The sequence below is a fragment of the Odontesthes bonariensis genome, chromosome 8 (assembly GCF_027942865.1).
Source record: "Odontesthes bonariensis isolate fOdoBon6 chromosome 8, fOdoBon6.hap1, whole genome shotgun sequence".
Classification (NCBI taxonomy): Eukaryota; Metazoa; Chordata; class Actinopteri; order Atheriniformes; family Atherinopsidae; genus Odontesthes; species Odontesthes bonariensis.
Genome location: NC_134513.1, coordinates 31,604,703 through 31,616,214, shown reverse-complemented (window position 1 = coordinate 31,616,214; position 11,512 = coordinate 31,604,703). Strand labels below are relative to the sequence as shown.

At 34.8% G+C, this 11,512-nt stretch overlaps 1 long non-coding RNA gene across 1 annotated transcript; it reads right to left on the bottom strand.

The window, feature by feature from the left end:
- Positions 1-9,619: 9,619 nt before the first annotated feature.
- Positions 9,620-10,799, bottom strand: LOC142385870 (uncharacterized). The gene is made up of 3 exons (XR_012770256.1): positions 10,706-10,799; positions 10,182-10,312; positions 9,620-9,672 (listed from the first exon to the last, which is right to left on the bottom strand). It is a non-coding gene; the product is annotated as an uncharacterized LOC142385870 (long non-coding RNA).
- Between the last annotated feature and the right edge of the window lie 713 nt (positions 10,800-11,512).

The window sequence follows — 11,512 nt, the reverse complement described above, 5'->3', positions numbered from 1 at the left end:
AACAAGTTCAAACTAATTTGTCCTTCATATATATCAATTCTCAGTAGGTTCCATGCATAAACCTCTTTAAATGACCTTGTTTGAGAAAGAAAAACAGGAATAGCCTTACTTTTGCGAGTTAAAGCCAAATTGGTATTTTTGCTATAAAATGAATTCCTTCAGTCAAAACAAGTTCAAACTCCTTTGTCCTTCATATAAAAATCAATTCTAAGTAGGTTCCATGCATAAACCTCTTGAAATGACCTTGTTTGAGAAAGAAAAACAGGCATAGCCTTCTTTTGCGGAATTAAGACGAAATTCGGATTTTTGCTTATAAACACCAATTCCTTCAGTCAAAACGAGTTCAAACTCCTATGTCCTTCATATATATCCATTCTCAGTAGGTTCCAGGCATAAACCTCTTTAAATGACCTTGTTTGAGAAAAAAAAACAGGAATAGCCTTACTTTTGCGAGTTAAAGCCAAATTGGTATTTTTGCTATAAAATGAATTCCTTCAGTCAAAACAAGTTCAAACTAATTTGTCCTTCATATATATCAATTCTAAGTAGGTTCCATGCATAAACCTCTTTAAATGACCTTGTATGAAAAAGAAAAACAGGAATAGCCTTACTTTTGCGAGTTAAAGCCAAATTGGTATTTTTGCTATAAAATGAATTCCTTCAGTCAAAACAAGTTCAAACTAATTTGTCCTTCATATATATCAATTCTAAGTAGGTTCCATGCATAAACCTCTTTAAATGACCTTGTATGAGAAAGAAAAACAGGAATAGCCTTCTTTTGCGGAATTAAGACGAAATTCGGATTTTTGCTTATAAACACCAATTCCTTCAGTCAAAACGAGTTCAAACTCCTATGTCCTTCATATATATCCATTCTCAGTAGGTTCCAGGCATAAACCTCTTTAAATGACCTTGTTTGAGAAAGAAAAACAGGAATAGCCTTACTTTTGCGAGTTAAAGCCAAATTGGTATTTTTGCTATAAAATGAATTCCTTCAGTCAAAACAAGTTCAAACTCATTTGTCCTTCATATATAAATCAATTCTAAGTAGCTTCCATGCATAAACCTCTTGAAATGACCTTGTTTGAGAAAGAAAAACAGGCATAGCCTTACTTTTGCGAGTTAAAGCCAAATTGGTATTTTTGCTATAAAATGAATTCCTTCAGTCAAAACAAGTTCAAACTAATTTGTCCTTCATATATATCAATTCTCAGTAGGTTCCAGGCATAAACCTCTTTAAATGACCTTGTTTGAGAAAGAAAAACAGGAATAGCCTTACTTTTGCGAGTTAAAGCCAAATTGGTATTTTTGCTATAAAATGAATTCCTTCAGTCAAAACAAGTTCAAACTAATTTGTCCTTCATATATATCAATTCTCAGTAGGTTCCATGCATAAACCTCTTTAAATGACCTTGTTTGAGAAAGAAAAACAGGAATAGCCTTACTTTTGCGAGTTAAAGCCAAATTGGTATTTTTGCTATAAAATGAATTCCTTCAGTCAAAACAAGTTCAAACTCCTTTGTCCTTCATATAAAAATCAATTCTAAGTAGGTTCCATGCATAAACCTCTTGAAATGACCTTGTTTGAGAAAGAAAAACAGGCATAGCCTTCTTTTGCGGAATTAAGACGAAATTCGGATTTTTGCTTATAAACACCAATTCCTTCAGTCAAAACGAGTTCAAACTCCTATGTCCTTCATATATATCAATTCTAAGTAGGTTCCATGCATAAACCTCTTTAAATGACCTTGTATGAGAAAGAAAAACAGGAATAGCCTTCTTTTGCGGAATTAAGACGAAATTCGGATTTTTGCTTATAAACACCAATTCCTTCAGTCAAAACGAGTTCAAACTCCTATGTCCTTCATATATATCCATTCTCAGTAGGTTCCAGGCATAAACCTCTTTAAATGACCTTGTTTGAGAAAGAAAAACAGGAATAGCCTTACTTTTGCGAGTTAAAGCCAAATTGGTATTTTTGCTATAAAATGAATTCCTTCAGTCAAAACAAGTTCAAACTCATTTGTCCTTCATATATAAATCAATTCTAAGTAGCTTCCATGCATAAACCTCTTGAAATGACCTTGTTTGAGAAAGAAAAACAGGCATAGCCTTACTTTTGCGAGTTAAAGCCAAATTGGTATTTTTGCTATAAAATGAATTCCTTCAGTCAAAACAAGTTCAAACTAATTTGTCCTTCATATATATCAATTCTCAGTAGGTTCCAGGCATAAACCTCTTTAAATGACCTTGTTTGAGAAAGAAAAACAGGAATAGCCTTACTTTTGCGAGTTAAAGCCAAATTGGTATTTTTGCTATAAAATGAATTCCTTCAGTCAAAACAAGTTCAAACTAATTTGTCCTTCATATATATCAATTCTCAGTAGGTTCCATGCATAAACCTCTTTAAATGACCTTGTTTGAGAAAGAAAAACAGGAATAGCCTTACTTTTGCGAGTTAAAGCCAAATTGGTATTTTTGCTATAAAATGAATTCCTTCAGTCAAAACAAGTTCAAACTCCTTTGTCCTTCATATAAAAATCAATTCTAAGTAGGTTCCATGCATAAACCTCTTGAAATGACCTTGTTTGAGAAAGAAAAACAGGCATAGCCTTCTTTTGCGGAATTAAGACGAAATTCGGATTTTTGCTTATAAACACCAATTCCTTCAGTCAAAACGAGTTCAAACTCCTATGTCCTTCATATATATCCATTCTCAGTAGGTTCCAGGCATAAACCTCTTTAAATGACCTTGTTTGAGAAAGAAAAACAGGAATAGCCTTACTTTTGCGAGTTAAAGCCAAATTGGTATTTTTGCTATAAAATGAATTCCTTCAGTCAAAACAAGTTCAAACTAATTTGTCCTTCATATATATCAATTCTAAGTAGGTTCCATGCATAAACCTCTTTAAATGACCTTGTATGAGAAAGAAAAACAGGAATAGCCTTGCTTTTGCGAGTTAAAGCCAAATTGGTATTTTTGCTATAAAATGAATTCCTTCAGTCAAATCAAGTTCAAACTAATTTGTCCTTAATATATATCAATTCTAAGTAGGTTCCATGCATAAACCTCTTTAAATGACCTTGTATGAGAAAGAAAAGAAGGAATAGCCTTCTTTTGCGGAATTAAGACGAAATTCGGATTTTTGCTTATAAACACCAATTCCTTCAGTCAAAACGAGTTCAAACTCCTATGTCCTTCATATATATCCATTCTCAGTAGGTTCCAGGCATAAACCTCTTTAAATGACCTTGTTTGAGAAAGAAAAACAGGCATAGCCTTACTTTTGCGAGTTAAAGCCAAATTGGTATTTTTGCTATAAAATGAATTCCTTCAGTCAAAACAAGTTCAAACTCCTTTGTCCTTCATATAAAAATCAATTCTAAGTAGGTTCCATGCATAAACCTCTTGAAATGACCTTGTTTGAGAAAGAAAAACAGGCATAGCCTTCTTTTGCGGAATTAAGACGAAATTCGGATTTTTGCTTATAAACACCAATTCCTTCAGTCAAAACGAGTTCAAACTCCTATGTCCTTCATATATATCCATTCTCAGTAGGTTCCAGGCATAAACCTCTTTAAATGACCTTGTTTGAGAAAGAAAAACAGGAATAGCCTTACTTTTGCGAGTTAAAGCCAAATTGGTATTTTTGCTATAAAATGAATTCCTTCAGTCAAAACAAGTTCAAACTAATTTGTCCTTCATATATATCAATTCTAAGTAGGTTCCATGCATAAACCTCTTTAAATGACCTTGTATGAGAAAGAAAAACAGGAATAGCCTTGCTTTTGCGAGTTAAAGCCAAATTGGTATTTTTGCTATAAAATGAATTCCTTCAGTCAAATCAAGTTCAAACTAATTTGTCCTTAATATATATCAATTCTAAGTAGGTTCCATGCATAAACCTCTTTAAATGACCTTGTATGAGAAAGAAAAGAAGGAATAGCCTTCTTTTGCGGAATTAAGACGAAATTCGGATTTTTGCTTATAAACACCAATTCCTTCAGTCAAAACGAGTTCAAACTCCTATGTCCTTCATATATATCCATTCTCAGTAGGTTCCAGGCATAAACCTCTTTAAATGACCTTGTTTGAGAAAGAAAAACAGGAATAGCCTTACTTTTGCGAGTTAAAGCCAAATTGGTATTTTTGCTATAAAATGAATTCCTTCAGTCAAAACAAGTTCAAACTCCTTTGTCCTCCATATATAAACCAATTCTAAGTAGGTTCCATGCATAAACCTCTTGAAATGACCTTGTTTGAGAAAGAAAAACAGGAATAGCCTTACTTTTGCGAGTTAAAGCCAAATTGGTATTTTTGCTATAAAATGAATTCCTTCAGTCAAAACAAGTTCAAACTAATTTGTCCTTCATATATATCAATTCTAAGTAGGTTCCAGGCATAAACCTCTTTAAATGACCTTGTTTGAGAAAGAAAAACAGGAATAGCCTTACTTTTGCGAGTTAAAGCCAAATTGGTATTTTTGCTATAAAATGAATTCCTTCAGTCAAAACAAGTTCAAACTCCTTTGTCCTCCATATATAAACCAATTCTAAGTAGGTTCCATGCATAAACCTCTTGAAATGACCTTGTTTGAGAAAGAAAAACAGGAATAGCCTTACTTTTGCGAGTTAAAGCCAAATTGGTATTTTTGCTATAAAATGAATTCCTTCAGTCAAAACAAGTTCAAACTAATTTGTCCTTCATATATATCAATTCTAAGTAGGTTCCATGCATAAACCTCTTTAAATGACCTTGTATGAGAAAGAAAAACAGGAATAGCCTTCTTTTGCGGAATTAAGACGAAATTCGGATTTTTGCTTATAAACACCAATTCCTTCAGTCAAAACGAGTTCAAACTCCTATGTCCTTCATATATATCCATTCTCAGTAGGTTCCATGCATAAACCTCTTTAAATGACCTTGTTTGAGAAAGAAAAACAGGCATAGCCTTACTTTTGCGAGTTAAAGCCAAATTGGTATTTTTGCTATAAAATGAATTCCTTCAGTCAAAACGAGTTCAAACTCCTTTGTCCTTCATATATAAATCAATTCTAAGTAGGTTCCATGCATAAACCTCTTGAAATGACCTTGTTTGAGAAAGAAAAACAGGAATAGCCTTACTTTTGCGAGTTAAAGCCAAATTGGTATTTTTGCTATAAAATGAATTCCTTCAGTCAAAACAAGTTCAAACTAATTTGTCCTTCATATATATCAATTCTAAGTAGGTTCCATGCATAAACCTCTTTAAATGACCTTGTATGAGAAAGAAAAACAGGAATAGCCTTCTTTTGCGGAATTAAGACGAAATTCGGATTTTTGCTTATAAACACCAATTCCTTCAGTCAAAACGAGTTCAAACTCCTATGTCCTTCATATATATCCATTCTCAGTAGGTTCCAGGCATAAACCTCTTTAAATGACCTTGTTTGAGAAAGAAAAAAAGGCATAGCCTTACTTTTGCGAGTTAAAGCCAAATTGGTATTTTTGCTATAAAATGAATTCCTTCAGTCAAAACAAGTTCAAACTAATTTGTCCTTCATATATATCAATTCTCAGTAGGTTCCAGGCATAAACCTCTTTAAATGACCTTGTTTGAGAAAGAAAAACAGGAATAGCCTTACTTTTGCGAGTTAAAGCCAAATTGGTATTTTTGCTATAAAATGAATTCCTTCAGTCAAAACAAGTTCAAACTCCTTTGTCCTTCATATATAAATCAATTCTAAGTAGGTTCCATGCATAAACCTCTTGAAATGACCTTGTTTGAGAAAGAAAAACAGGAATAGCCTTACTTTTGCGAGTTAAAGCCAAATTGGTATTTTTGCTATAAAATGAATTCCTTCAGTCAAAACAAGTTCAAACTAATTTGTCCTTCATATATATCAATTCTAAGTAGGTTCCATGCATAAACCTCTTTAAATGACCTTGTATGAGAAAGAAAAACAGGAATAGCCTTCTTTTGCGGAATTAAGACGAAATTCGGATTTTTGCTTATAAACACCAATTCCTTCAGTCAAAACGAGTTCAAACTCCTATGTCCTTCATATATATCCATTCTCAGTAGGTTCCAGGCATAAACCTCTTTAAATGACCTTGTTTGAGAAAGAAAAACAGGCATAGCCTTACTTTTGCGAGTTAAAGCCAAATTGGTATTTTTGCTATAAAATGAATTCCTTCAGTCAAAACAAGTTCAAACTCCTTTGTCCTTCATATATAAATCAATTCTAAGTAGGTTCCATGCATAAACCTCTTGAAATGACCTTGTTTGAGAAAGAAAAACAGGAATAGCCTTACTTTTGCGAGTTAAAGCCAAATTGGTATTTTTGCTATAAAATGAATTCCTTCAGTCAAAACAAGTTCAAACTAATTTGTCCTTCATATATATCAATTCTAAGTAGGTTCCATGCATAAACCTCTTTAAATGACCTTGTATGAGAAAGAAAAACAGGAATAGCCTTCTTTTGCGGAATTAAGACGAAATTCGGATTTTTGCTTATAAACACCAATTCCTTCAGTCAAAACGAGTTCAAACTCCTATGTCCTTCATATATATCCATTCTCAGTAGGTTCCAGGCATAAACCTCTTTAAATGACCTTGTTTGAGAAAGAAAAAAAGGCATAGCCTTACTTTTGCGAGTTAAAGCCAAATTGGTATTTTTGCTATAAAATGAATTCCTTCAGTCAAAACAAGTTCAAACTAATTTGTCCTTCATATATATCAATTTTCAGTAGGTTCCAGGCATAAACCTCTTTAAATGACCTTGTTTGAGAAAGAAAAACAGGAATAGCCTTCTTTTGCGGAATTAAGACGAAATTCGGATTTTTGCTTATAAACACCAATTCCTTCAGTCAAAACAAGTTCAAACTCCTTTGTCCTTCATATATATCAATTCTAAGTAGCTTCCATGCATAAACCTCTTGAAATGACCTTGTTTGAGAAAGAAAAACAGGCATAGCCTTACTTTTGCGAGTTAAAGCCAAATTGGTATTTTTGCTATAAAATGAATTCCTTCAGTCAAAACAAGTTCAAACTAATTTGTCCTTCATATATATCAATTCTCAGTAGGTTCCAGGCATAAACCTCTTTAAATGACCTTGTTTGAGAAAGAAAAACAGGAATAGCCTTACTTTTGCGAGTTAAAGCCAAATTGGTATTTTTGCTATAAAATGAATTCCTTCAGTCAAAACAAGTTCAAACTAATTTGTCCTTCATATATATCAATTCTCAGTAGGTTCCATGCATAAACCTCTTTAAATGACCTTGTTTGAGAAAGAAAAACAGGAATAGCCTTACTTTTGCGAGTTAAAGCCAAATTGGTATTTTTGCTATAAAATGAATTCCTTCAGTCAAAACAAGTTCAAACTCCTTTGTCCTTCATATAAAAATCAATTCTAAGTAGGTTCCATGCATAAACCTCTTGAAATGACCTTGTTTGAGAAAGAAAAACAGGCATAGCCTTCTTTTGCGGAATTAAGACGAAATTCGGATTTTTGCTTATAAACACCAATTCCTTCAGTCAAAACGAGTTCAAACTCCTATGTCCTTCATATATATCCATTCTCAGTAGGTTCCAGGCATAAACCTCTTTAAATGACCTTGTTTGAGAAAGAAAAACAGGAATAGCCTTACTTTTGCGAGTTAAAGCCAAATTGGTATTTTTGCTATAAAATGAATTCCTTCAGTCAAAACAAGTTCAAACTAATTTGTCCTTCATATATATCAATTCTAAGTAGGTTCCATGCATAAACCTCTTTAAATGACCTTGTATGAGAAAGAAAAACAGGAATAGCCTTGCTTTTGCGAGTTAAAGCCAAATTGGTATTTTTGCTATAAAATGAATTCCTTCAGTCAAAACGAGTTCAAACTCCTATGTCCTTCATATATATCCATTCTCAGTAGGTTCCAGGCATAAACCTCTTTAAATGACCTTGTTTGAGAAAGAAAAACAGGAATAGCCTTACTTTTGCGAGTTAAAGCCAAATTGGTATTTTTGCTATAAAATGAATTCCTTCAGTCAAAACAAGTTCAAACTCCTTTGTCCTCCATATATAAACCAATTCTAAGTAGGTTCCATGCATAAACCTCTTGAAATGACCTTGTTTGAGAAAGAAAAACAGGAATAGCCTTACTTTTGCGAGTTAAAGCCAAATTGGTATTTTTGCTATAAAATGAATTCCTTCAGTCAAAACAAGTTCAAACTAATTTGTCCTTCATATATATCAATTCTAAGTAGGTTCCATGCATAAACCTCTTTAAATGACCTTGTATGAGAAAGAAAAACAGGAATAGCCTTCTTTTGCGGAATTAAGACGAAATTCGGATTTTTGCTTATAAACACCAATTCCTTCAGTCAAAACGAGTTCAAACTCCTATGTCCTTCATATATATCCATTCTCAGTAGGTTCCATGCATAAACCTCTTTAAATGACCTTGTTTGAGAAAGAAAAACAGGCATAGCCTTACTTTTGCGAGTTAAAGCCAAATTGGTATTTTTGCTATAAAATGAATTCCTTCAGTCAAAACAAGTTCAAACTCCTTTGTCCTTCATATATAAATCAATTCTAAGTAGGTTCCATGCATAAACCTCTTGAAATGACCTTGTTTGAGAAAGAAAAACAGGAATAGCCTTCTTTTGCGGAATTAAGACGAAATTCGGATTTTTGCTTATAAACACCAATTCCTTCAGTCAAAACGAGTTCAAACTCCTATGTCCTTCATATATATCCATTCTCAGTAGGTTCCAGGCATAAACCTCTTTAAATGACCTTGTTTGAGAAAGAAAAAAAGGCATAGCCTTACTTTTGTGAGTTAAAGCCAAATTGGTATTTTTGCTATAAAATGAATTCCTTCAGTCAAAACAAGTTCAAACTAATTTGTCCTTCATATATATCAATTCTCAGTAGGTTCCAGGCATAAACCTCTTTAAATGACCTTGTTTGAGAAAGAAAAACAGGAATAGCCTCCCAGATAGCAAAACTCTTTTGGCCCGTATCCGGCCCACACCTGACATGTTCATCCGGCCCACATACGGTATGGAATGATGGCACTTGGGCGGTCCGCTCACGTTTGCCAGAAGTGGGCCACAACCAAGCCATCACAATGCCAGATGTCAGCCAAAATCAGCCCAAATGAACCAGCACTCAACCGGATGTGGGCCACTGTACAAAACTCTTTTGGCCCGTATCCGGCCCACACCTGACATGTTCATCCGGCCCACATACAGCATGGAATGATGGCACTTGGGCGGTCCGCTCACGTTTGCCAGAAGTGGGCCACAACCAAGCCATCACGATGCCAGATGTCAGCCAAAATAAACCAGCACTCAACCGGATGTGGGCCACTGTACACTTTAATTCTGGCCAGAGCTGGTTTACACACTATAACCTTGACTAACCTGCACACTTGGGGAGTCACAACCATGATAAAATAGTATGTCAAATATGAAAACACAGAATGGTCTCAATTTGTGGCTACATGCCATTATGGTAACCCCAGATACCGTTTGAATGGTGGCATGCAGTGGGACTCATCTTGGCGTCAATGATGAGGAAACTGAAGAAATGACCAAACACGAGAAGTGGGTGTGATTTTTTATTTTATTTTAAAACATAATGGCAAAAAAAGGAAAAAGAGTTGGCGACCTACAAAAATCCAAATCCGTCTTCCGTCCCTTTAAGAAATACACGAAAGAACAAATTTAGTTGATTCAGTAAAGTATATTCAGTATAAGGTGGCAGTGAATTGCAAAACACAAAACCTCATCAGGATAAACAAAAAAGGCTGTGTGAAATGATATAAAGTTATTATAATATTGTGTTCATGCCTTAGAAAACTTCAAAACCTAGTCTGTTTTTAATTACAATTAATCTGAAGCTAAACCCAATATCTGCTTGCTCAACCTCATTCTGTTCAGACAATGAAAGTTGGGTAACAGGCAATGTGAGCTGGAGTAAAGCAGCTTCAAACACTCAGACAAACTTCACATTTAACCTCAACATTTAAGTTACAATAATAACTCATGTTTATGTTAAAGGTGATTTTTTTCTTTTGATATTTTGGAAGATATTGAAATTAAACTCAGGAGCTGCACACACCCCGCACACATGCTGGCAGCTTCATCTTGATTTCTGCTGTCGAACAGCATCACATATTGCAAAATAGGTATCGTAGCCGACTTACGTGCGTGCTGTGAGGAACGCCTTCTCTCCTCCCACCATCCCGGTCTCCGGCGAGATGAAGCCACCTTTTTATGTAGGCCTCCACCTCCTGGTCAGTGGCAGTGGCCGTTAGTTGGTTGTTTCTGACCGTTCCTAAAAAATGAGAAAACAGTAAAGTTTTAGACAGATTACACACAATGGTGAGAAATGCATGGCATGCTATATCCTGCCCATAGCTGGGCAGCAATGATGAATGTAGTTTGAAAACAGTTTAGCCATGCCCATGACCAGCCCATTACTAAAATTGGAGGAAAACTGCCCTTCACCTGATGAACTGATTGATTAATCAACAATCAATGCCATTATATTGCAACAGAATAGAATATTGTCTGCTACCACACTGATGCATAATCATCCACATATTGATAAAGCGATTATGATTCATTTCAGCACCCCTAGCAACTACTCAGAATCATGAAAGAAAAGGAAAACCCTAACCCATTCATAAAACGCATCACAATGAAATATAACACAATTAACACTTACCAGTAATGACATCTTTTATTTGGAGGCTGTGGAAAGCCGTTTTTCCATTTACGCCCCGCCAGTTGAGCTGCTTGGCCAGCAGTCTCTCATGATTCTCCAGACCGCATCTTTAATGTCGACCCCACCGATGACACTCAAAGCAGTAATCTCAGGGGGAAAAAAAAGAGAAAAAAAGGCAGTATTAGTACCACAGTTTTAGAGAAAATGTTTAGACTAAATACTCAATTTCAGTAAGTGAAATCAGTGTACTGTGGTTTCTTTATTTTTCACCCGAGGTGTCCCAACTGAGCTTCATTTTTGCTGTGCATGAGGAGTTTTGTTACCCACAGATGTACAAACCATACACCCCTTACTTTAGAACAGTCCTCAACATCTCTGTACAGTTACAGTTCAATTGGATTGTTTTTTGATAAGGTTTCGATATTGCTTAATCATAACCGAACAGAAAAAAAGTTCCCGTACATGTGCATCAATAACATAGCATGCTAAGCTAACACAACGATCGTCCTCGGTCGCAAAAACAAAAGAAAGCAAACCCTCCAGTCCCAGCGGTCTGAGAACAACTTCAGACTCATACTAATGACCATAGAACAAGCAGTGTTTCTTTTTGAAAAATGGCATCAACCTCACTCGTGGCTGTATTTTGGTCGCAGCATAGCTTACAGCACTATGGTCGTTTTGAAAAGTAATTACATTTCAACTATAGCCAATTTCAGCTAACCCTATCTGAAGAGGTACAATGCCACTTGTAGACACACCAGGTTTGTATAGTTTAAGAGAAACAAAGCTAACACATCTCACACATAA